This window comes from Anser cygnoides, chromosome Z (assembly GCF_040182565.1).
Source record: "Anser cygnoides isolate HZ-2024a breed goose chromosome Z, Taihu_goose_T2T_genome, whole genome shotgun sequence".
NCBI lineage: Eukaryota > Metazoa > Chordata > Aves > Anseriformes > Anatidae > Anser > Anser cygnoides.
The window spans coordinates 30992756-31019832 of record NC_089912.1 but is presented as its reverse complement, the minus strand read 5'-3'; the positions used below and the strand labels follow the sequence as shown (position 1 = coordinate 31019832).

At 40.2% G+C, this 27077-nt stretch overlaps 1 protein-coding gene across 6 annotated transcripts in view; it reads left to right on the top strand.

The window, feature by feature from the left end:
- Positions 1–575: 575 nt before the first annotated feature.
- PCGF3 (polycomb group ring finger 3) overlaps positions 576–27077 on the top strand; it is a 52700-nt gene continuing 26198 nt past the window's right edge. The window contains exons 1-3 of one of the 6 annotated variants that reach the window (XM_066987866.1): positions 796–932; positions 24910–25101; positions 26091–26133. The gene's annotated coding sequence lies outside the window, so the exon portion shown is untranslated. Of the gene's footprint in view, positions 648–795; positions 933–1463; positions 1515–1595; positions 1618–24909; positions 25102–26090; positions 26134–27077 lie in introns of those variants that run through there. The other 5 variants (XM_066987865.1, XM_066987861.1, XM_066987864.1 and 2 more) reach the window with 5 other exon arrangements.

Here is a 27077-nt window from a genome sequence, read left to right as displayed (position 1 = left end):
CTTAGGGACATGGTTTAGTAGGTGACGGTGGTGGTAGGGGGATGGTTGGGCCAAGTGATCTTGGAGAGCTTTTCCAACCTGTGTGATTCTATTCACTCCCCGTTTGATGCTGCCCACCGACTTCATAGTGTACATTATTTTCACTTGTCCTAGTCACTGACAGTGCCACTAACTCCCTGAAAACCCCTGAATCTCACCGCTCGTCTTCAGAGAGAGTTGGCTCAGCACACCACGAGTTACTTCGGGCAAGACACGTTCTCCCCCTTCATGTGCTTGTGTAAGCAGACATACCACGCGTGCACTACCACATTCTTTAACAGCATTGCCAAACTCATTAGAAACGACTCCTGCCCACCCACCCCCTGCACTGAGGGTCGCGGGGCCGGGACACACCCCCCCATGTCACACCCCCCTCCCACCCCGCCACGCACGCAGGCGCGGGGCGGCCCCGCTGAGGGGGGGGGGGGAAGGAAGAGGAGGGGGGGGGGCAGACAGCGCCGGGCCCGGCCGAGGGCCCCATGCGCATGCGCGCTGGTCGCGGCGCCCCCGCTCGGCTGCGCTCGGGCCGCGCTCGGCTATTTCCGCCTCTTTGTTTTAAACTCCGGGCCGAGCCCTTTAATTCCGAACCGACGCCCCCTCCCCCTCCCGTGTGTGTTTTTTTTTATTATTTTTTTATCCCCCCCTCCCCCTTTTTTTTTTTTCTCTTTCCCCGTGGGGGGGAGGGGACGAGGGTCCGGTTTCTCTCCCCCTCCCCATCTTCCTCCTCCTCCTCCTCCTCCTCCTCCTCCTCCTCTCGCTCGCTCGCTGCCGCGCCCGGGGAAGGTCGGAGGGGCAGGGGGACAGACGGACAGACAGACAGCGGGGAGCCCTCAGCACCCCCTCGAACCCCCTCCTCGCCCACCCGGGATCGGGCCCCGAGAGGACACCGGCAGGTCAGTGGGGCCGGGGGGTGCGCGCTGGGGGGGGGGAGGCGGCGGCACCCCCAAAACACTCCCGGACCCCTTTACCCGAGGGGCTGGGGGGGGGCGAACAGCCCCGTGTCCCCTTACCCGAGGGGCTGGGGGCGGCCTGCGGCCTCCCGGCAGTGCTCCGGCGTGGGGAGGGGGCGCCCGGCACCGGGCCGTGTCCCACCCCCCCCTTGCGTGTGTGTTTTGGGGGGGCTGCGCCTCGAACCCCCCGCACCCCGCTGTCAGGGGGTACAGAGCGACCAGTGGGGTTTTAGTCTTTATTTTTGCCCCCCAGCCGCTCCCTGGGGGCTCCCTAAAAAAAAAAAAAAAGATATCCCCCCTTCCCCCCCCCCAAAAAAAAAGCAAAAAGCGAGGGGTGCTGCTTCCAAGCGGGGTCTCCTGGCCGCCCACCACCTGTGCGGCGTCCGGCTGCCGCCCCACCTGGGACGCGTTTCGGAGGTGCCGTGGAGGAGGCTGGGTGTCAAATGTGTCTTAGCCGTTTCCTTCCTCCTGCAGGAAATACATGTGCCCGAGGAGCCAGCACCTAGAAACCCCGCTTTGTTGGCCGTACGTGTCTGGAACGTTCCTCTGGGCGCGTTGCGCTGGGTGTCTTTGGAGGCAGCCCTTCGTGGCTGTCCTCCAGCCTCCAACAGAGGAGTTAAGTTTGTGGGTGAGGAGGTGGTATTTTAAAACGCAAAGGGTCGGGGGGGGGTAGAAAAGTTGAGCTGCTCCTTAGAGCAGGCTCGTGTTAACTTCTCCGTCCCATGTGTGGATCTTCTAGCGTGAGCTGGTCTCCTTGATGAGGCGTGAACAGTTAGGCTGCATATGTTGCAACTGGTCTTCTTGCTGCTGGGTGCTGTGTTTTTTTTTGTTTTTTTTTTTTTTTATTTGTGGTTGTTGTTTGTTGTTTGGTAGGATACTCGTGAACTTTAGGTTCTTTCTTTAGTGGCAGGTCAGGTGGGAGTCCATACCATGAGGCATACCATGCCTTTCTTACAGGCTGCTTTCCAATTCGTAAATTTCTTTGGTTGGTGACAAGGTGAATAGAAATAGAACCTTTGTACCCTTCCACTGGCTTTACTATTTCCATTTAAGTTGTACTCCTAGGCATTTTGCAGTGTGTTTAAGAGAATACAGAACCTGTGCAGAACTGAAGTTGTTTGTTGAGATCAGGCACAATTAGTTAGAAAAGGGCCAGGCATTTTTTCTAACGAAATGCGTAGGGGTACTGTAACTGAAAGCTTGTAAAGATACAGCTTTCAAAGCATTTCGTAAACTTCTGCTTGATGGAAATCTGTTTTGTTTCTTTACGTGGGTTGATCTAGCCAACCTGATCTGGTGCCTCTGCTGTCAGCATAGAAAATCAAGACAGAACATTTGTTAAGTGTTGTGCTAAAGTTGACCTAGTTTATAACAGTGCTAGCATAATACTAATGCCTAGAATGGCAGAAATTAACTACCATACCATGAAAGACTTCTGCTACTAGAAGACTGTAAAGTACAGCTTTTAGTTCCTGCAGTTGCCCAACCTGCTCTTAGGGACTATGTACAAGCATTAGAGGAGGTCACCTTTCAGCTTTATGTCTGAGACCTAAGTAAACTTTCTTTTGAGAGGAGTTCTATATTTGCTTTAATAGCTTCCATTTCCTTTTTCCCAAATGACTTTAATCTAGGTGGCCTTTTTAGCTTTTCTTTTTTCCAATTTTTTTTTTTTATCTTAAAAGGGCAGGTAACGATCTCTCAGGTCTGAAGTAATTCCAGAGTAAAACACTGAATTATCTGTGAAATTCTGTAAGAAGTGGAAGTGTTCCCATTGCAGCTCTAAGCCAGATATGACCCATGAAGTGGATGTGGACATAATGTCTTGAAAAGTATGCACGTTGATAGCATTTCACTTTTTAGCTATTGCCTTAATGGTTTATACTGGTTTATACACATGCACTTGTGCATCTTATGATATTGTGCTATGTGTTAAACATTTTCTGTTTTTTCTTTTGGAACTGTTACCAGTTGGCACACAACTGGACATAGAGATACTAGATGAAAAAGCAAGCTGACAGTGGTGTTCAGAGATGCAGTAAGACTGTCAGTGTTCCTGACTGTTTAGTGGCTTAAACTTGGTTTCTTTGTTCAATGGTGGTTTTTACTCCGATTTGCTAGGTTAGGTGTGCTGTTGGGTTTAAAGGAAACCTAGAAAAAACCTGCCTGGTTTGACTGGAGGAAGTTTAAAAGCCAGGAAGAAGCTGTCCACATCTAGGATCTCAGCTTATACTAGACTTCTTTTGAAGTCCTCTCTTGAAGAAAGTTTATAGTTTCATATTCCTCACACCTGCCTCTTTGAAATGCAGGCTTTCAGTATTAGACTGTAAGTTTGATATGTAGAAGTCATAGGTGTAATAAAAGGGAGGAGACAAAAAGGTTATTCTGCATTAAAGGCAATCCTTGCTATTGTGATAAGTAACAATATGTTTCATGTCTAACTGAAGACGTACTGTAAACATTGTTTTGTTTTATAATCTACTTTAAATAGACAAAAAAAAAAACTTTCTGCTGTTCTCCAAGTTAGATTTTCTCAGGTTATTTTTACTGAATAGGAGGCTCTATATTTAAATCAACAGACCGTGAAAATTAAATACTCACTGCGGTGAGGACTTGTGAGAATGGAAGTCTTTTTGCTATTGAAAGTTTGATTGAAGCTCGTTACTGCACCGATCTGGAAGTCTTGCAGTCATGTCGTTCCAACACAGGAAGTAAGGAAACAGCAGTGACTTGATTGATGATACTGTTCCCCCCACCTTTTTTTTTTTTTTTAATCAGAACAAATACTTCATACTATACCTAACAACTGAGGAGTCATTTATTCCTTTGCCAAACACAGGACAAATTATTCAAAATTAAGAGGGCAGCACAGGCCACTCGAAAGTAGAAGGAAAGACAAAATGTGAGTTTCGTGTTCTTTCTGTCGAAAAGGCGACTACTTGCACATTAACAACTGCCTCTTGTTCAAACCTCAGTTAAAAGTTGAGGGACTTGCTAGGGGAAAGTGATAAGGGTGCAAGGAGTGAGAACTGGAGTTACTTCAGGTATGTATGCTGGCATCAGTACAACGCGGGGTAAGACTGTAAGGAAGAAGTAGGTAAGTGCAAAGAAAACCAGCCCGTTCTGTTCTGCTGCTAGTGGAGGAACTTCTTAAAATATTATTTTCTGTATCTCCGCAAGGGGACGAGAAACAGATTTATTATTATTCCTATAGCACGTATTTAGGCTGTCACTAAGAGATACCTACTTTCTTTTCTGCCCTTGTATGTGACAATGGCTTAGAACTTTGTCTATGTTAAAAGGACTTGTGTTTTGGTGGCAGAAACTACCCTTGGACACAGAGACATTTGGAAGTCAAAGTTGTGTTCTTGTTTTCCCCCGTCTTAATAATTGGGTTTGGGTTTGTTTATAGTTTTTGTCTAAAACATGGAGTATGTTCTAGAAACAAGAACTGTGGTCTTGATTTGAGGAGTCAGTACAGGCAAGAAGTGAGGGAATTTTTGTATGCGTTTGTTCAGATAGCGAATCCTGCAAACCACCGAAAATGCACACACCTGTTTTTAAAACTAGCTGTCTATAATCCAGACTCTCACTTCTGTTAAATGTGTTTCTGTTAAAGATATTTCTAATACCGCCTCCTCATCTTAACAGAACGCAAACACACTGTACTCAAACCAGCCGTCTTAATCCTTGAAAAGCTTTTCTTTGCGTCTCGGAGTTATTCCTTCCACATGAGGTGTGGACCCCAAGCCATCAAGCAGCGTTTGCCTGGTTGGTTCTGCCTGCTCTTGGAGAAGCCCCCCCAGTTTCACAGCCAGCGGTTCCAGTAGTCAGTTTCTCATGGTGCTGGTCGATCATTTACTGACTTGCACATCCGTTCCCATATTGAGTTTTTTGAGCTTAACTGACTATTTCAGGGAAGTTCAAGCATAATGGTATCACTTGTGAAGTGCTCGCTCAGAATTTAGTATTCACAAGTGCACGTTGCTCTGGCCCCATGCAACAGTCTGTACTTGAGGAAGAGTTCGTTTGTGTTGGTGTGGGAGCAGCGTAGCCAAAAACTGTACTCTGTGAATGAAATCCACCAGGTTGGGAGATAAGCATTTACCCTTTTTAGGAACAGCTGCGTGGATGTGTTGTGTTTGTTGAACGGATTACAAAATGAAACCACCTTTTCCTGTAACAGTTTCCTAAGGCTGATTGCAAAACTGTCCTGTATCATAAACCAGTTTATGCTATACGTTCATGCTTTTTGTATTGGGTTGCCACTAGATAATGATTAATTTACAGGTATTTAGTTAAAATCTTAGTGAAAGAAAGGTCTTTGTGTTATGCTTGTACTGTTGGGATGTTGTACTCACTCTTCAGACAACTTGTGAAGAGATGCCCAACTTTTTCCCCTGGAAAATTGATACATACATTTTCCTTCCCGACTCTCTTTTTCCAATGTGTCTGGGTTTGATAAATTGATATTACTTTATCTTGAATCTGCACTTTTAAGTTCTGATGCTCATTGCTAAAATCCGTATCCCTGCAATGGAATACAAAATCTAGCCTATTTGGAATACTGTTGTAATAACTTATTTTTCCAAAAGTTTGGATCAAACTACTATTGAACTGGAGCAGTTTAATTGAAAGGTGCTTTTTAATAACATTTATCTTTGTTAATAGCACCATTGTGCTTGGTGGCACCAAATTAAGTATTTCATATGCATAACGTTTTATTAATCATGCACTTTCTAATCTTGTTCTTTTATTTCTTGACTGGCTAGATTGAGGTAGATATCACTCCCAAGATCAGGTTATTCCATAATCATTTCACAGAAGACTTATGTTTATATTCATAAAATGCTTTATTCAAGCTTCTTATCTTGGCCATTGTCTACGAGGAAATGAGTGTAGATCCCTTATTTCTGAGGTAGCATAAATGGTGCCTGACCAGAAAAAAGCTTCTGGCTTGCCAACAAAGCTGATTTTCTTCAGTGTACTTTCCAGCACTTCAAGTTCTCTCAGTTATTGGACAGAAGTCACCAGAAGCCCTCTGTGCCTAGTGACTCGCATGTTATTAAGTGGTTATTAGCACCTGGAGATCTCATTTTGTGAGTATCTTGAATATGTGGGTGTGAAAAGTTCTGTATTGGTTGCAGTCATATTTAACGTAACTTTTTAGGCACAGTCTTGGATGCTACTATCAGAAATTGTTTGTCAGGAACATGTTTCCTCTAACCTGTAACAGTTATTCAAATTCTGTAAGGTTATTGTGGCCAGGTGATAGCTTCTGTGAGAGGAAAGAGAAAAGATTACAGATTCCTCTTCTGTAGCCACCATCATTAGGCCTCCTGTTGTAAAATAGATTCAGTTGAGGAGCATGTACAAGGGGAAAAATGAGCTTGTTTTATTTCTCCCCCAGATTCCCTATCCACTTACTGCTTCCCATAAGAGGTAGCCTTTTTTCAAGTTAGTCATCCGTTATCACCATCTGCAGACATTGACAATTTTAACATGCAAACGTGGTGGGGGCAGTCAGCTCGCTCTTCTCCCGCCCTTAATGTAAAGTCAGGGGAATGCACTTTTCAGGGGAATGATTTTTTCAAACATTCATAATCAACAAAGGGATCCACATGTGGTATATCCTGAGACTAAAAACACTCAGTATCTGCTGTGTGGAGATCTGTCCTGAGTATGCTGCGAAGCACTCTCCTTTCTGTCCTTGTCAGCCCAACTTTTAATATTGTGTGTTTCTTGTGAGGTGTTTTATTAATCTGTGTTGTAAAGAATGGAACGAGAGAGTATCAGTGAAGGTATCATCTATTTAAACAACTATGGCATTTTTATTAGCTTCAGTAAGTTATTTTGATTGTCTCTTACTGTGTAGTTCAATTTCCAGAAGTAGCTCTTGGTGAATTGCAGAGAGGAACCAAATTCAAGTCTACAGATGCTGCTAGGAGGCTGCGGTAGTTACAATCTTGCACTGAAATACCACTTCCATTTTTACTGTGCAGGTCACATACCAATCGAGGGCTTGAAACGCATGGTAGGAAGCAATAAGAGGTTATGAAAGTGGTTTTGCTTTTACAAGTTCTTAGAGGAGAGTTAAGGTATACCTGGAATGTAATCATGATGATACATAGGAATGATAGTGTTTGCTTATTTACCTGATTATTCCTTACGTGGAATGTCAGACCCTGGTTAGACTGAACCTCTTGAGAGGATATTTTCTTCCTACGGTTTTTGAATAGTCTGTCTTATTGTGTGGCTGCAGACTTTGGTTGGTATCAGCCATCTCTTTGAATGGTAATTAAATACCAATTCTATTATAGTTCTGCAAGTTCAACGATGTTTTTAATGATGGATACATTTTCATATAGAATAAATAAAAGACTGATGTAAAAAGTGTAAAAAGCTTTAGCTGATGATTTGCCATTGCTTTTTTCGTAACTTGATGCTTTTTGATGTGCTACTGTGAACTAGAAAGTTTCTGCAGTATGTGCACGGTTTGTTCCTGTCTGTGTGAAATGCTGTTGTGCACGCCTGGCTCCTGACAGCATAACAGCCTTTTAGTGGTTATTTGTCTGCTTTCATAGTAGTTTTTCACATTGCTGTCTCTTTCTTTTTTTTCTTTTTGTAAAACATTGAAGTTGGTTTGCTGTTCCATTCTTCTACTGATTATGGTTTTTTGATTTAGTCTATCTTACTCCTGCTGGCTATTAATGCTATCTTTGTTCTTAATGCTATCTTATTTACTGGAAGTTGTAATGAGAGAGCTATCTGCCTAGCTATTGGTTATCTGTGTCAACTTCTTCATTTTCAGCAACATTCATTACTTATGTATAAAGTGCCTTCTTTTAAGGGATTCTGACGAATTTTGTGCAATGATCTAAATGTAGAGCATATCTTTACTCATTTATGGAACAAAACTAAGCTGTCCCATGAGCTACAGAGTACCATTACCATGACTGGGTAAGGAAGAACAACTTAACTTCTGTTCAGTGGTTTGTTTTCTGTACTTCTGACTCTAAAGAATCAGATCTGAATATGTAATGAAATGACTATATGCAGAGCTGGGAAGGGAGACTTCAGGAGGTAGTGAATTCTCCTGCCGTCTGGAGCATGTGAAGCTTATGTGAGTTCTGCAGCTGGTGCTGAGTTGGTTGTGATAAAGGAAACTGGTATTTGTTTTCTTTCTATGTGATTGGGTTAAGCTGTATTGGGCAATTCAGAGAATATTTCTATGTTCTCTATTAAAGCGTAAATCTCTCTGAACATAAATCAGGAAGGGAAATACAGACTGTTGTCTTTGGAGATCTGATATATGCCATTGGAGCATCTGGAGGGTAAGAACAGCACCTGGGAATTACGGCTGATGGGCAAGCTGGTGGGTCTAGAGCTCTTTCCACCTGTCTTTTTCCTGAAAAGCTTCCCTTTGCTCTTCTGCTACCTTCAGCCCATACTGTCAGGCACAAAGCTGCCTTCATCAGTGCTTTGTGCCAGTGTTCTGTACTGTTAAAATAAGCACCTGATGTGTAAGGATTTTTTGCCTCAAGGTGGCTTTCTCCAGCAAGGGGTGGACAGCTGCAGCCACCAACTTCTAAAACGACAGAAACGTGGCTGCCAAAGCCCACGCAGATGATAGTGTTCTGGTGAGACAGTTTATTTTGTTGCCTTAATAATTTAGACCTTTCAGATTCTCTTAAAGATCAACTCGCTGCAAAGTGGAATTTTTCTGTTTTGAATAACAACAGCAAAAGTCAGTGATCAGGTGGCCACAGCAAAGAATTCATTTTTATAAGTGCTGAATCCCCCCATCATGCCGTTTGTTAGCACTGGATTTTTCTGTCAGAGTCCAAGTCGCTTAAACCAGTGTCATGTTGTAGTGTTAGGACTGATGGACAAGACGGTGATTTGTAATGGTGTTGCCCTCTTCTTTGTGGTCTGGGTTTCAGCCTCATTTCGTACTTTTTTTTTTTTGTGTGTGTGTGTGTCAGGATTTGCAAAACTACCTTTTAATAATCACTTGGATGCAGAGTTTGGAATGATTGAATGGTAATTCATATGGTACACAAGATTTTCTTGTACTCTAACACATTTTTAGATTACGCAGTGAAAAAATGCCTTAAGAATTAAGTTTCGGAAATCCTTGCTTCCTGCAAGATAGCCAGTAAAACACAAAACCATAACAGTGTGATAATAGTAAATATTTTCTACGAAGTGCTGCTTGTCTGTGGAACATAATGCTTGTTTCATATCTCTGTACATTGACCTTTTCTCTGTGTTCCCACACACATGCAAAACACTGACCTAATGGTGATGAGGAAATGAAAATAAACTCAATGTGTGATGGCCTTAAAGGTAGAATTCTAACTACAAATGTAAGTTTTCAAACATTGTTATCCTGTAGATAATGTTATGAACCATTTTGAAATGGAAGGCTGAAGAATTCTTCATGGTCATTCTACGTAGCAAGTTGGAAAATGATGATTGTTTTCTTACAAGAAAATAAAAAAGCAAAGTAGTTTAAAAAAATGCATGGTCAGTTAGATGGGTACTTGAGAGTGTGTTGGCTTTTGCACGAAAATGTGGTGCTCGTTTTACATAAGCACGCATAGCAATTTAAGGAAATCTCAGAGAAATATCAAGCTGATGTTACTGTAATGATTTTATTAAGCCTGCCAAAAGCTTCTAGTGGAATCTTTACTCGGAGCAATGTGGCTGATCCCAAATACAAGCAACTTGGTGGGTCCAGAATATGTGGCCTATGAGAAGCATGGCTGATGAAATGTAGTTTTAAATGTCTTGTGTGCCTTGGTAAAGGATGCTTTCAAACCTCTGTGCTGCTTGCTGTGTCTAGTTGATACAGTTCTTGGACTTAATTGCTGAAAAGCTGTGAGGATGGGAATGTGTTAAGGTGCTGGGGTCAGAGTATCAGTATCTCAGTGCTGCTTTTTATGTTCTTGTTTTATTTTAACGTGGTTAAGCCAGAATGGTCAGCATGTCAAAGTAAGCCAAAAGCTGAAAAAGCTCAAACTACTGTATTGAATGGAGTAGCACTGGAGGAATGCTTCTTGTGCTTTTTGCATGAATACAGTTTTTTTCTTGTCCTTATAGTTTATTACATTTTAAGTGGAAAAGATTTAAAAAACACAGCAAGCCAGAGTGGATTTCAGTGTTTAACATCCTCATTCCTCCTGGAGACAAACTGTATTTTTCCTTCCTCCTTTTTATCTTTTTCCCCACTGCTATTCTCTTCCACTTTTTCTTTCTATTCCCGTGCTGTTTCTCTCCCGGTTCCTCCCAGCCCTTTCCTCTCCCGCTAGGAGCGTACTCGCTGTTGTGTCCCGATGCCAGCCTTTTCCCTCGCGGTGCTGTGTCCCGCAGGTCTGCTGGAGGGTCACACGGACTCAGCCAGGGATCACTGCGCTGAGCATGCATTGCTCTGCCACAGCTGCCCATCCCTGCCTGCCCCTGTCAGGCTGGCAGGCACTTGCTTGTTGCCTTTGCTCAGAAGAGGGCAGGCGGCACCAACTGCTTTTTGCCCTGCTGTGTGATGGAGCATTCTTTTGCTTCAGATGCTGCTACCTAATGTCATAACTGTACTGGATTAAAGATTAATTTTCTTCAAAAAAAAAAAAACACAAACCTTAATTTTCTGTACTTCATTTAGGCTAATGATTCTACTCAGCAAACAAGTGAAAATGAGACTACCTGTTTCACTGAATACTTGAAACTTTTGGCTTTAGTTCATGCATACTGGGACTACTACGTATTAGTCGTTCACTAAAAGCAGTCTAGAGTATTTATTGAAGAAAACAGCAAATGTTGTTATTTCACAGTCCTACTAACAGAAAAGACAGGCGTTACTGTCTCTTCCCCAAATATTAGGACTGCTGTGTTCCTGCTTATTATAAATAATCAAGCCATTGGCAGGTAAAATGCTGTTGAATTTGACTATATGAAGGTGTTGGGGTTTAACACTGGTAGGCAGCTACGTTACCACCCAGCTGCTGTCTCTCACCCTCCCTCCTTAGCAGGATGAAGGGGAGAAAATGAGACGGAGGAAAGAAAGCAAGTGGGTTTGAGATAGGAGTTTGATGGAAGGAAAGGAAAGGCCATGGAGGAAACAATTATTCTCTGCTTCCCATCAGCAAGCAGTGTCCAGCCACCACCAGGGAGGCAGGGCCTCGGTACACGCAGCAGTGCTCGGGAAGCGAACAGCTTCATAATGAGAGTCCCCCCGCTCCTTCTTCCCCTTTGCCAGCCTGAGAAGGCCCTCTGGTCAGGCTGGGTCAGCTGTCCTGGCTGTCGCCTTGGCTTGTACTGCCAGTGTTACCAATGAGAAGTAAAAGGGTGCCGATAACGGGTTTTTATCACTTGATGAAGTTTTCTGTACTTTGAAGTTTTGGGGCGAACATACGATTGTATCTTCGCTTAGTTTTGGATGGAGTCAGCTCTACAAGTTGGCTGAGTGTGCGCTCAGGCCGGTGTGTTTGTTCATGTAAAGAGGTGGGTGTGCACAGCAGAGAGCCTTGGAAATCCATAAACTAATGAACATTGGTCAAGAAAACTGGCTTCTCCCTGTGGTGTGGTTTGAGGTGAGGAGGTTGTCATAGGTGGTGGTGTCAATGCCGATGGTCTGAGTCTCTCCCTCTCTTCCTCCCCTATCCTACTTGAGGTCTTACAGTGTTCAGAAGTAGTTGGAAAAGATGTTTCCTGTGAAACTTTGTAAGTGGTCACTGTGATAACAGATTCTCTGTTTGCATTAACGTCTATTAGAAATAAATTTGTTGTACGCCTTGCATAATAAAGCCTGAGTTCTCTGCTATTTACACTTGCTGTACTTTGCATTCTCTAAAGTACTTGCAGAATACTGACTGCTGTGAAATTAACAGCAGCGTCTGAATTTGATAAAATGCCTAAAACCCATAAGATTTTAATTTTGAAAGTCAGTTGGATTTATACTAGTGAAACTATAGAAAGCTGATTGTCACTCTTTGGTTCCTTATGTCTGGCAACTCCTTTGTACTGAACAAAGTGAAATGTTCTCGAAGTTAATGAGTGGAGATTGCCGAGATACATGAAAAACATTCCACAACAGTGAAGTCAAGTAGTAAATTTTAGATGGTGAATCCAGTCCTGTGCAGTACATGTTGACAACAAAATACAAGCTATTGCAGTGAATTTCAGAGACTGAGTATTTTTCCTGCTGACAGTGGCTGACAACTGTACTTTTACTTCAACTGTTAATGGGTTGATGTATTATTGATATATTTATCCGTCTCCTTATTAAGAAAAACGAAGCTTTTACTAGCGCATTCTCCTGTATTTTTAACAAGAAGGCATTTTTCTGTCTTTGAAAGTAGCATCTGGAAGCCTCTGTTGCTTTTGGTCTGTTGCAACACCTGCAAGTCCCATCTCGGATGTCTCTGATTTTCTGAAGTTACTGCCTCAGTGTTTTCACTTTAACGATTGTGTTTCTTTTGGATCTTAAGGTAATTACCTTTGGATGTTTTATTTTTTTTTTTAAAGGAGGGAAAATCTTTTCAAAAATGAGGTTTCAAGACTTCAAGGTAAGAATTGAGGTAATCAAATACTGGGAAATAAAGAGGAACATCCAGTTTTTGTGAACAGGAAAAAAAAAAGCTTTCCTACTGATTTGATTAAATTTTTTCTTTGTAACTTTATACTAAACAAACAATGCATTTTCTGTGAAGAAAGCTAACCACGAGGTTTATTTTAACATTTGCTGTCACTTGAAAGGGAATGACCGTGTCTGGGTTAAGTGAGCTACAGCAGCAAGAGTTCAGAGGAGACCAAGAAACTGTTAAATATTCACCTCTGTCAGAAATAAATCGAAGCAACTGTTAGAACAATAGGAGAAGTGAGAGCAGACTACATCTTAAAGTCATCCTGTGGTTTCAAGAACAAAAGCAGAAAGAAGATTCTGCGAGGCTCTCTTTCATTTGAGTTGTATAGTTCATTGGGTAGCTAACTTTATTAACTGTGTGTACATTTGAGTCCAGAAAGAACAGAGAATACCTATTATCCATTTGCAAAGTACAGGGCAATTCTAGTAACACTTGCTCATCTTCTTTCATAGCTGTTTGGAGAGGATTGTTGGACAGTGAAGTGAAGTTGAAAGCTTTGCTCACAGATTTTTTTTTTTAAGCAAAGGCATGATTTTTTTAAGATTCTTTCAAATCTTTGTTTTGTTTGGACTGAATTGATTAACTGTCATGTGCTGTAGTCTGGGTTCTGTTAAACTACATAAAGATGTTAAAAAGACAAGTGGTTGCTGGTAAAGTGTTCGCAGGGTTTTGCAGCACCTTCCTACTTACCTGATGGTAACTTCTGCCTTCTCACCACAGATTTCCATCTTGACAGTTACTGTATTAGTGGGCTGTTGCTGTCTGGACTAATACGTGGAAGCAGGGGACTGAAAACTTGAATTCCTAAAGGCCTTTTGTTATATACCCAAAGGAATTGTTTTCAGTTCCTGTATGAAGATTATTTATCCTCTCTTTCTTAAAAACTGGCAATATTTGCGTGAGAATGGGAAGCTTCTCTCTGATAAAGATCTGTAACTGCTTCACATAAGAGGTATAAAATCCCCTCTTCTCAGGTTACCCCGAAAAGGTTTTCTAACCTTTTTCCTTTTTCAGTTTAGAAATGAGGAGACATTTCGTCTCAGAAGGAGTAGTCAGGCATTGGGACGGGTTGTCCAGGGGAGCTGGTGGAGTCACCGTCCGTGGGGGTGTTGAAGGAGAGGTTGGACGTGGTGCTCAGGGACATGGTTTAGTGGGTGACATTGGTGGTAGGGGGATGGTTGGACCAGGTGATCTTGGAGGGCTTTTGCATCCTGAATGATTGTACGATTCTACAATTACTCTCTACAGATACACCTTTTCCTCATCTTTGTTAATAAGTAGTTGGTTTAGGGGACTGTAGAAACACATATGACATCATACATAAATAGATGTTTTCATGGTACCTAGGATTAAGATTTCTTTCAACAAAGAAAGTTAAAATGTATGTATATATGGCGAATGAGGACGGAAAAGATCTTTTAAAATAGTTACCAAAACTTAAGTTTTGGTTTTTTTATATATATATTTTTAAAGGAGTTGGTAACAGGGTCCTTTAAACTTCTGTCTTCACCATGGTGGACTTGGCAAGCTCTTATTATCATGTATAGAGTTCCAGGGCAATCAGTGCAAATGCAAACACATCAATTCAAGTGACAGCTTAAGGTTAATTTGGTATTGTGAGTTGCTCATCTGTTCTACAGAGGGCATAGTAATGAAGATTCAGATCTGTTTCAGCTGTGGTTAAGTCATAAATTACCTTCTCTCAAGTGCATGGACATTAAATGTTCAAAAAAGTGGTGTGGGTTCAGGTCCCTTCTAGTACAGCCTCACTAAAGGTCTGGGTTTGGATCCCTAGGTTCTGAATTGAAACAAATTGCCTTTTTAATGGTTTGTAGTTTCTGGCTCTAAATTCTCAACGAGGCTGTAGTGATAGTCACTAATGAAAGAAGGAAGCTAGCTCCTGAGATAATGTTGTGGGTTTTATAGTGTGGGTTTTTTTTTTTTTCCAGTCTCTGACACTCTAAGGTTCTTCCCAGTTTTATCAGTGATTGCAGTGGACGTTCATCAGAAATGACCTTGTACTCTCAGCACGAAACAAAAGAAACAGAATGTAAAGAGTAATTTATATATAATTAAGGTAGTGATTTTTTGTCAGAAATTGAAAACTGGTTTCCCAGAATCAAGTTGGTCAGAGGGTGCTCTTCTCCAGGCTGTCTTGCAGAAAAGTAGTGCTCCTCTTGTCGCATAGATACTATTCCACATCCCACAGTTTGTTAGCCTGCTCTCAGGAATGCATCAGGACCACCCACCCCACCATGAACAGTTCATGGTCTGCACGGCTAAGTGTGTTTTAATTGCGAGGGGCCGCTTGAAAGCAGCTTCCTTATGAGTTCTGAAGGCTGTGGTTTCACAGGCAGTGGAGCCAAGCTAATGGCTTGCTGCTGCCAAAGGAAGCTCACAGTTATCACTGTGCAGTGCATGCAGCCTCTTCCCTTGAGTATTCTCCAGTTCTTTTTTAACCTTCATGTGAATAAATGAATTTATCAGGCCAGCAGAAGACTATCTACAGTGTGATGAGTCATTCCCAGAGTGTTCCTAAGCCTTGAAACAATGCTACCTATATGGAAGGTGCTGTTTTAATAAGACTCCGTTAAGACCTGCAGTGATGCATGCAGTGATGAAATTCTGTAGTTGTGCTAATTAAGACAGCTAGATGGCAGATAAGGCTAAATGTTTACTACTTCAGAGTAACAGCTTCTTTCAGAGTTTTTGGTTCTTGCAAGAAAATTTACTGAAGATTGGATTTGTGAGGTTGTAATCTGTAAAAGGTGTTCTAAAGAGAAGTTTCATTTGCTAAAATTCATTGTAATCATATGCATTACTAGACTGAGTGAAAGACTGGTCCATGTGCAGGCTTGTACAATAAGCCACATACTTAGAGTAGTAAGTCCATCTGATTAAATACAGATCCCTCAAAATAAAAATAAAAAAATGTGTTGATACTGTAGAGCTTTTGAGAGCTTTTTGAGCTCTTCTAATGGGATTATATCACAAATGTGAAGAATTTTTTTAGATTATCTAGTATTAAATTAAATTTAAAAAAAGTATTAAATGAAACATCTGTTTTGATACATCATCCTTCCTCATTTTCGCATCTAAGCTTGTGTCTGCCTATGCTGCAGCTGCCAAAGCTTTACCGGAATGAAATGGAAATGGCTTGCGTTACTGAAACACAATTTCAGAGTATTGGTAGATGCTTACTGTTACTCACTATTTGCGTACTTTTGCAACTCTCAAAAGCAATGAAAGCAGCATTGTGGAAGTGGTTTCTGTGGAGGGTAAGGTACTGGCTAAGATTAAATATAAACCTGTAGTTTACATGACAGCCAAATGACTGTTTAAATACTCTGCAGTCACTGTTAACAGATGAGTACAGAAGTTATGAAAGATGTTTATGGAAGATGTTTCTAATACTTCCTCCTCTGCCCCCCCTAAATATCACTGAGTCTATTGGGATATGTAAAAGGAGGGCAGAAAATTTCATCCTAACTTTCTCTAAATGGGTTTAATATTATTGCAATAAGTCGCGTCATGGTTCAAGTACCATATCTCTAACTCCAGCGCAGTCGAGTGAGAGCAAAACAACTGAAACGAGTGCAAGGCACCAAGCTTTAAAAGAGTTTTGACATTTCTAGAGCCTTTTTGTCTTGCTTTTTCCCTTTCCCCTGCCCTTCTGCTGCTGACTTTTTCTCTGCCCATTATGTGATATATTTCAGGGGTCAAAAGTGGTTGGGAAGGCTGAGGTTGCTGTAGGCATAAAGAAACCCACGGTTTTCATGCTGTTGTAGTATGGCCACTTGATTTGCTTTCAGTCTGTGAGTCTCCAGAGTCATGGCTGCTCATTGCAGACATTTTTTCTTCACTCAGAGGGTGGTGAGGCACTGGCACAGGTTGCCCAGAGAAGCTGTGGATGCCCCATCCCTGGAGGTGTTCAAGGTCAGGTTGGATGAGGCCCTGAGCAACCTGGTCTGGTGGGTGGTGTCCCGCCTATGACAGTGTGTTGGAGCTATGGGATCTTTAATGTCCCTTCCAAACTGAGCCATTCTATGATTTTTGCAAAGCCACCTTTTCCCTCCATAGATGAAGAATTTCAGTACTGGCTCTGGAGTTTGGTGGTTGGAGTCTGGTGCTATCTAGTGGCTATTTGGTATCTTGCCTCTGAAATTTGATTGCCTAGATGAAATCTGTTTGAAATCAATTTAAATATGATTTTCCTACACTGGTCCTCCTCATGACCAGTGTAGGAAAAGTATACTAACTCTGTCCTGTTCCAGTATATTTGTGTTAGAATGTTTGCTGTGATTTTACATGTTCACTCAAGAATCCTAGCAAAGTTTTTAATCATTGATCCTTTGTCCTAAGGTTTGCGGGCTGGCTTTACAATATTAGTACATGTGAAAACAATTTAGGAACCCTGTCTGTAGTATGTTCTGAATTATGCTGCTTTTTCTCAAATATAGCTGTCATTCAAATTCTGCACCATAATACACTTCAAGGAGAGAGCAAAGTAATTTATCGCCAATCTTAAAGTCCTCTTGGCTAGTTACAGGAACGCATGATTTTTGTAATTGTCATTTCTTTCTCTGGGATGAGTGCTTTTACCATGGTCAGCTCATTTTCGTGGTTTTTATATTACATTTCTCCTTTTTCGGTTTTGTAACATAGTATCAATTTTTAGGAGTAGTTCCAGTGGTTTATGGGTATTGATTTTAAGATACTACATCTTTACACAATGAAATTTTGTATTGAAATCTGTAAGCTCAAGGTGGATGACTGTAACTGTACTTAAGGTAGCTTTTTAAGTTAATACTCTGAAAGAAAACTGAAATCATCTATTAAAAATTCTCATCTATACTTTTCCTTTCATGATCGTGTTTTATTTCTGATAGGAGATGCCTGCCATCTGTTGCCACTTGAAAAGCCTCTTCCATAATTACACTTGCATGTGTGTCTTGGGTGGATGTGATACATATTTATCTGTTGCCTGACTCTGTAAAAAAAGTGTTGAGGCAGTGGAAAGGGTAGGGAAGGAAAGATAAGGGGAATAACACACTAGGGCTGAAAGTTTTGATGGCAGGTGGGAAGCAGCGAAGAAGGCCAGGTTGCATTTAGTGTGTATATACGTTTTTCCATACTTCAAAAATCTGCCATTCTCTTACTTCGTGCTCTTATTGCTCCTCTTCCTAAAGAGAACCTTTTTTTAAATGCCAGCACTGATTTAATATTGATGCTTTATGCATATTTGTATGAGGCAATTTTCAATCATTATCAATTGCAGTCAGGAAAACTTCAGTCTTGCATTTCATCGCATATGTTTGCTTTCACTGTCGGAGCTGAAGGAATTTAAAGCCAAAATCTTTTTTCAGCTTTACAGGAGTAGGGAGCTTAATGTCTATGCTATTTTGAATTCGTGTTTGTGCAATTTAAATGTGCTTTCATTTTCTTTCCATATATTTATATGGAAAGGTACGCATTACCTGCAAGAACATTATGTAGTGGGCTTCTAAAATAAAGATTTTAAGAGGTCACAGGTAGTCTTTATGAGTGGATTAGTAATGGATGCAGTGAATATGAAAGTGTTGAAGGTATGAAACATGCCAGCTGTAAATCAGCAAACGCAAACTACGAAGGAAGAACACAAATTTATCACCATCATCTTGAGTTTGCTGTGACCGTGCTGTATCAGCAGGCTGAGTCTTGGAGAAACAGTAATGCCTGAAGTATTATTTGGATCACTTAGTTAATTTCTTACTAATGTATCTGCTATTTGCCACTGCCCCATGCTTTCATGGGTTTGGATGGTAGACACTGTATATGGGGGTTTTGTATTTCTAATTCATGGTGACTATTGCTTCATATGTATTATGAAAATAATAAAACTTAACATTTACAGAAAATGAAATGCAAATCTCAGTGCAGGGATGATGCCCATCTTCTTCAAGGTGTCCTGTCACTCTAACAGGTAGGAAAAGGTGTAGATGAGTTTATAATGTACAGTATAATATCACATATTACAACTCCCTAATCTTTTGTATTTATTTTATTAAGGGTAGACTTGTTAGTGATTTTCTTGATTTTTTTTTTTTTGAGAGTGCCATCTTTAATTTAGACTTAGAAGGGTTTTATAAGCATGTGTTGTCAACTCACATGTTAAAAAAACTATATCACTACATCCTATATCACTACAATTTGACTATTTACATATTTCTGGCTGTAGACACTTTTAGAAATGAGTTATCTGATTTTTCTTTGTTAAAAATTTAGCTAGTAGGTAGTATTTGTTTGACTGTTCAGGATTCCAGTACAGTCAATTTTAATGCGGACTGTCAAAATTCCAAATCTAAGCAAAGTTTAAAGGAAAAGATTTAAACAAAACCTTTTATTAAAATCTCTTTGTATTCAGCACTGGTATTAAGCATGTGTCCAGTAATTTTGAGTTTGTTTTTTTTTATGATCAGATGCCAAACTGAGTTTGAATGGCTCTGTTTTTCTGTAATATTTAATATTTTTATGGTAGTTACTATTTTGTGAATTTTCTAAAAATGCTAATTACTGCAGAAGTTGAGAAAGGATGGTGTTTGTAGAGAGGAATAAGGAACATCTAAGTGAAATGAAGGAAGATGAGTTGTTAAAGTTTTTACAAAGGGGAATAGGATGCATTTGGAGTCACTCGTCTACAGCTGAGTTGCTATTTCTTTTGCCTTACTGAAGTCCCTTTTTTCCTCATTATATGTTGTACTAATAGTATGGAAGGCAGAAAATTGAACAGTCATCTTTGTTGTGTTGACAACTTACTTCAGGGCATAATTCATTTTGTATAGTGAGACACAGGTGTTCTATTAAAAAAATTTTTTTTTGCTCTCATTGTACCATAAAAGGTAAGTATGAGGCATGAGTAAAGATCAAATGATTCTATATTTATGTAGATTTAAGGTACATTTAATCCTACGATGTCCTGATTATTTTACTTCATATTAAACATTTGTGTCATTTTCTACATGTAATTTACTAAGAGTGGTGTCTTACTTTTGCATTGCATTATCTTTCATTGAAATGAACGAAACAAACGTGTAAAAAGCAAACGTTTCACCTAGGGCTGTACAGTTCTTTAGACACCTTAGTGCAACTATTAGTAATGGCGTGACTACACCCCAAGTGGTTTCCCTTTAACCCGTTAGTCAAGTATCCTCAAAAGAAGACCAAAGTGCAGTCTGTTCTCAAGCATAGTAGATCAAAGTAACAAATAGAACACGGTCATTTTAAAGGATGCTTTCCTGAAAGTGATGTGATACTAGTCTCTCTCTCTCCCTTTTAATTACCTGATGGCTGACATTACCGTCATAGTCTGTCGTGTTACTTTAGAAAATTTTAATCATGATTAGTTCAGGTAAGTTGGCTAAAGATCACATTATTCATACTTTGTCTTGTCTTGTCACCTGCTACTCTTTGACTCTTAATTATGTCTTAATCATTAATCGTTTCACATTACTCTTACGTTTTTAATGAATAGTGAGAATTTCTGACTTTACAATGTGACAACTTAAAACCCAGCACTAAAATATTGAGAGTAATATTGAAGAACAAGTTATGCTTATTAGGCACAGGCAATTCTGCCACAGAAATATTCAGGCACAGCTTGTTTTCGTTGCCAGGTGGTTGCAGGGAGGGAGAGAAAAAACATTGCACTAGCTTGTCAATTACGGAACCAAGACTACGGATTTAAACAAAACAAAACAAAAACCTTTTTAAATGACCAACTCACACGGCCAGTTTAAAGCTGGGCTTGTAAGGTTTAGTGTTTTCTAAAGTCTTCAGTATTCTTGTAAAGCTAGTGATGCTGATATATTAATTGAAATTTTCCAGATGTCTGTCTTGAAAGAGCTTTTACTTGCTGTCCACAAAATAAGTTTTCTTTGTTATTGTTCTTTTTTTTTTTTGCTAGTTCTTCATAACAGTGTTTAAAACAGTCCTATGCTTAGGGATTATTACAGAATGAAAAAAAAATGAGTGGGCTAGAGATTTGCACCGTTTCAGCCATCCTCTTTACATTTTCTTTTTTACTTAGTTATATGACTTTCTTATACAACATGTTATGAAACTGTATCTCTGACACAAAAGTCTGATAATTCTAGATACTGGGAAGAAATCAGGAACTTGCAGTTTATAAATTTACACCTTCTAGGGAGGCATCCCATTCATTAGGGAGCAATGAAATGTCTCAGAAAACAAAAACACCAACCACCAAAAAAACTGAAACCCAAAGTATTGAAATGTGTAAAACCAAAAGTAGGTATTGACATTCGCTTGTGGTAAGAAAGGTAGCTCAATGGCTTTTCAGTCCCTTCATGAAAAGTAAGTACATTCTCTGAAAATTTTTATAGAACTTGTAATATGTCATTTCTTATCTGTAGTGAAATTAACATAACCCTCTGTTCTGAAATAGTCATTATGAAGGAAATGAGATTTGGTTGTAAATGGCTGCAAACTGAAATAGTGGAGAAAGTCATATTGATTGTAAGAGTCAAACTGTCATCCTACGCTTTAGTTATGGTGGGCAGGCAAGTCCCTGAAAGAAACATTGAGGCAATGGCTTATCTGATAATTATGTGCACTCTGTGCTGTGTAATTGGAGTAGTTAGCCGATCTAACCTCATTTTTCTTCTCTTTTCTGAATCACAGCTAAAGTATTTATCTAACTGCCAGCACTTTACTCTGTTTTAGCATTCATATACTTCATAAACCTAGCTGTGAGAGACTAAGGAGGGGTAAGTATTTCTAAGTGCTCAGTGGAATATACTGTAATGAACTTGTACATAGAAAATACTTCTTGCTCGGAAGAACCCTCGGCCACCTGAGAAATAACCTCTTGGTAGAAGACTGTTCCTTGGTGAGGATCCATCCTGTGTTCTGCGCTCTCAGCTTCAGTATTACCCTTTGGCAGGGCTGAAGAACAGCTTGCATTACTTTGCTTCTATACATACATTTAGAGGGACCTGATAAGTTCCATGATAAAGCTCATCTGCACACCCACAAGACTTGGAGGGGGAAGATAGGGAAATTGTACACGGTGTAACTACTGTCAGGCCCGTCACAGGAGCCATCAGCCTGTCAACAGCCCATCTTCACAAACCCAGAGGATCACAGAGACTCAGTGGCAGGTGAGGAACACAAAATAAGGAATCGGTGTAGGGCACACACTATCAGGGATGTCACCTAACCGGGGCTGTCCCTGGGAAGCCATCAGCCACGTCGGATGGACACTTACCACTGTGAATAGATGCTGGGGCACCTTTTGGTCTGAGGGGCCTGCAAGACTGCTGCACAGGGATGTGGGGAAAGAGCATTTGGGGGTGGCATGGGACTTAAAGGATGCTTTGGTGATGAGCCAAAGGCAGGGGAAGGGAGGCATTTGGATGATTTAGGGAGGAACATATGTGGAAAAACAGAGGGAAAAGGGGATTCAGAGGGCTGGTCCCATGTATATAGCTGGCTGGTCAGTATGTCTGCCAGGTAGTACTACCCTGTGCCTGATCAGCGCAGTCTGTTGTTGTTTACATTCCTTTAACTTTTTCTCTGGCTGGAGGGCTCCCAGTTCTGCATGCAGGGTGGTCTGACAGCCAGGAACTGCAGTCAGACCTGTAGTCAGAAGGCCTGTGAGGTGCCTGTAACTGGAGAGGTGGCATAAACGAGGTGTGGGGGTTCCCTGGGTCATAGGGGCCCTTGTGTCCATGGTGTGCCTCTAAGGCTGTGAGCCCATGGTGGAGGGTGGCCTCTGGGGGAGCAGAGGAGTCCTGGGGAGCTGTGTGTGGAGGTGTGCACACAAGTGAGAGGGTCTGTACCAGGAACAGCAGGCTGCAGCCTCGGGGCTCCATTGGATATCAGTTTTTAGTAGTATTTAGCAGTGAGGCAAATACTCAGAGAAGTGAAACATAGCGTACTATTCTTGGAGGCTCTATCTTCGAGATGCCGGAAAATGAATTCTTAAATTTTCACTGAAACTGGAGGAACCTGATGTGTCAGTTGCTTTGTATGTGCTCTCAGCGGGTTGCTCAGCATGCCTATGAAGTGGGCACAGAACTGAAATTGCAGTGTTCCACTCGACAGAAGGTAAACTTAAAACAACAAAAAGCCCTGAGCAAGAAACACCAGAAAGCATGCTGCACGCAGTGTTATGGTGGTAGCACAGGTTTCTCAGTATTGTCAAAGTACTATGAACTGATCAAAATAAACTACGTGCTTAGTGGATTTTTGTTTTAGGAAGGTGGAAACAACAGATGTGTAAGGTTTGGTGGGTTTTGTTTGCACGTTTTGTTTATTTACGCTTTCTGTGTTGAATATGTTAGCAATGCGTAGACTTGTTTGATGTGGTTAGGGCACTAGTGCCATCTGCTGGTACTAATCCATTTCTAAAAATGGGTAAAATTACTTGCCAGGAGTAATAGTATAGTAAGATGTGAGGAATTGCTGGTGTGATACTAAAAAGAGTACTTGTATACATTTGGTGCTTTAACATAATTAAGTGGATGAAGTATGTCATACAAATGTGATGTATCGGTTGTTTATCAGAACTTGACTTGCTAAAGCAAATGCAAGTCTTGAACCACATTTCATCGTGCTAAACAAAGATTTGTTTCTAGTAGCTTCTTTAAATAGGGCTTTACAGACACAACACACAGACTTTTGTTGAAGTTTACAATATTTAAAAACTCAACTTGGAAGAATATTTTCTTCTGTTTCTCCATCTTGCTAAACCCAGCACAATGTTCTCATTCCGGTTTATTTGAAATTACTGTTCTAAGTGGCTAATGCACTGTTTGATGTTTGAATATTCAACAGTAGTAATCTTGGCAACAGTTGAAACAAATGACTTTTCTATCTGAAGTCATAGGATATGCAAATATTCTCTTTACTTTGTCCTTCCATCCCTCAAAAAAAAAAAAAAGTGTCCCACATCTGAAGTTGCTTACCTGAGGTAGTAATCTCACCATTCTCCAGAGGACTGAATGAGCTGTATGAACCGATACAATGAAAGTAGGGCTATGACTACTCCTGTTCTCCTGAAATAAATATCTGACTTGTAAAAGATCTTGTCCTGTGATGGAAAGATTTGCAGAAGTATTAGGTACTTTATGTTGAAGTGGTGGGTTTTGTTGGTGGTGTTTTTTTAAATGAAACACTTAGCCATATTTTTTTTCCATTTGCTGCATGACTTTATTCTAGTAAGTTACTTTTAAGTAACTTACCTTGTGAAACAGAGGCTTCCTTGTTCAGTTATTAATAACTTCCTTGTTTCTAATGCAATTGATTACACTGACAGGCTATTTTTGTGACTTAATCCAAATAGCTGAGGAGGTGCAAATTCTTTGCTCGTATTTCTTCATATATTCGACCTCATGAGAGTGCAACACTACTTCAGTTGCATTATGCTTAGAGCGTGAATTTGTGTATTTTTTTCTGCAGTTTAATTCAACTTGTTTGTCTACTAGGTTTCATCTGTATGCAGATACTAACAAATGTATTGCAGGCTGATATCTAAATTTGAAAATTTTCTTTCCAGTAGTAAGTTTTGGGTCTGTGCAAAGTTCCTTCATTGTAATGTTTTGCTCTTAGAGCTGTGACTTTCACTTCAATACTGCTACCCTTGTGAATTGAAGTATACCTGCTATTGTTTTCATTCTGCTTCCAGTGCTCTGTAACTTTAGTACCTCTCAGTAATTATTGAGCAAAATTACTAGCATCTCCCACACGTAGCTGTTTTTCCTTAGGGTCCTTCCACCGTGATCACTATTTTTAATGCTTTTTAATGTAGCAACATTACATTTCAGCAGAAGGAAAAGGAAAAAAAAAAGTGTACTTATCCTTTTAGAAAAGAATGAGGTTTAAATGGTTTGTAAATCCTTCAGGTGTCCACTTCACTTCTGGATTTGTACCTGGGCAGAGCAACTTCCTGTTTTGCCTTACCGAGCTGAGTGGTACGAACAAGAATTACAGTTAGATAATCTGCCACGTTATCAAGAGCAGTTTGAACAGTCCTTTAAATAAAATCAATTTGGAATAGGAGTACTCTCTTCTAACATGTTAGCGTGCAGGATCAGTAGATCGATCCACTTGCCCAGTTCTCAAGAACTCTCTCTCTAAATGAACTGAATTTCCCTGTATTAAGCTTTTATAGTGCATCACTGTCTTCTTGCAACTAGAACATGAAGCATATGGTGGTGATTTAGGACCAACTTGACTGTTGGCATATTTCTCACAACTTAAGTGCTACTTTCTCCTTCCAGCTCAAGTGAAGTGTGACCCCGTCCTCCCCCAGCAGCAGTGAGGAATATGCACAACCATCCCTTTTGGAAGACTTTGTTACTCACCGGTTTATGTTGTGATGTGTTCTCAGGCTGGTGATAAACCTCTGACTCTGTCTTCAAATTGCCTGCTCTGTTCTCCACATTGTGTTGCAGAAGTACATTTTGTGGCAGGTGCTGCTTTTTTTCTTCTCCCGTTCTTACAAGTGGTTTTACATCCTGTGAAGATATTTTTTGTGGGTTCCAATGAATGAGCATCTGATGCAACTTTGCATTGCTTAGTGCTAACAGTGGAATTTTCTCTGAATGCAGTAAAAGCATTTGATAGTAGAATTGCAAAGATATTTTTTTGCTTTGTATCGGCGTTCTTGCCTAGTACTACCATAAATATTTTGTGTCATGGTATTTGTAATTCCCTTAGCCATGCTTTGATTTGTGGAGCAGGAAGATGGAAGCAGTAGTACTCATTACCTGTCTCTGTAACATCTGAGTATTCCACATGTGAATAAATTTAACTAGAAAAATTGCCTTCTTTTGTCAGGCTGAGATATTTGTATGAGATTATCCTCTATCTAGAAAGTGACACAAAGGTGTTTATATATATATATATAAATTTTATTTTGGAAAATATCTAGAGATTCTGGAAATAAAAAGTATTTCCTTGACAGTATTTTTGGATTTTACAGATTACTTGTAAATATAGCTTGAAAACTGAGAATAATAGTCATCTGTCTGTGGATCTCCAATTCATTTTTTTAACAACAACAAAAAAAGTATTGACTGACCACTATCTAAATAATCCATAAATTGTGGCTATCTCATTTTTGTTATTTTTGAACATAATCTAGTTCTCTTAATTTTTCCATCATATAGTGACAGGTCTGGCTGGATTTTTGAGTTTTCTGTGGTGACTGTGTCCTTTCATAGGAGACTATATTGCATCTTTTCCTTTTGAAATTCCTTTTCAGTCTTTTTAGTTCAGACAGTCTTTCCTCACTTCCTTTTACATAATCAGATACAAATTGTATGCCTCCACCCTGCTGTTATCTTAAATTAATGTAGAAACGTCCAGGTGAATTTGGTGAGCTACGTATTTCTAAGTGGCAGCAGGAATTTGAGGAATTTTGGATGTTAACTTTCAGACTATTTTTCTGTCTTTTCAGGTCTCTGGATGGCAGACTCTGAAAAGAAATGCTGTTTTAAGAGGTATGCCTCAAGTAGGCCAAAACATTCCTGACTAGTTTATGTATTAATGATAAGGCCATACTTTGAAGGAGACTCTGCTTATCCTCTCTGCGAGCTTACATTAATCATAATTTTCAGGACTGAAATCTCTCTGAAAGGTAAAAATTTGTACATGAGCATTCAGCATTGACTTGTTGGTGATGCGGCTTTCCTGGAGAGATCTATAATAAACTGCCACATTTTTGCTTGATAGTGGAAAGTTGCCTTAGTAGATGAAATAATTGGATGAACAACACCAGTTGACCGATGTACATGTCCACTGCCAGGGTCTCCTGACTCTGTGTGTGTGTTTATTTATTCTAATTAGGAATGTAGTCCAGATGCCTTTATAATTGTCTTCATGCATTGCCTTGTGTATGATGTAATACTTACCAGACAGTCAGATGCTGATGGCATTCCATTCCAGCAGTGTGATTATATAAATCAATGTTAACTGGAACCAAGATGAAGAAATATAAATCTTTGTCCAAGTGATCATTTTGGCATATTAGTAGGATGTTTGGAACTTCCTGCTTGTGTGCTGTCCATATTCCAGCACTTAAAGATTGCCTCTTCTCTTTCCATTGTAGATAGGCTGTTTCTGAATAATTCATTGTTTTACAGCTGTTAGGAAAGCAGTCTCTTCAAGATTGAATTGGATAGCTCTTCCATTATCTTTCTCATCCATTTCAGAATTCTTTACTCGCAGAGTTCAGGAAAGTAGGCTTTGTTAGTTTTCCTCAATGACAAAGATTGATCCAGCCTAGACTTTTCAGGGCTTTCTTTTTAAAATTTCTCTAAAACAGGACTACTTCATTCTTTCAAGGATTGATTCAGGTCTATGAAACTCTAGAAGGTTTCCTGTTTCTTTAAAGCAGTAAGTATGCTGTTGATTTGTTTTGTTATGACTCTAAAATAATTCCCAG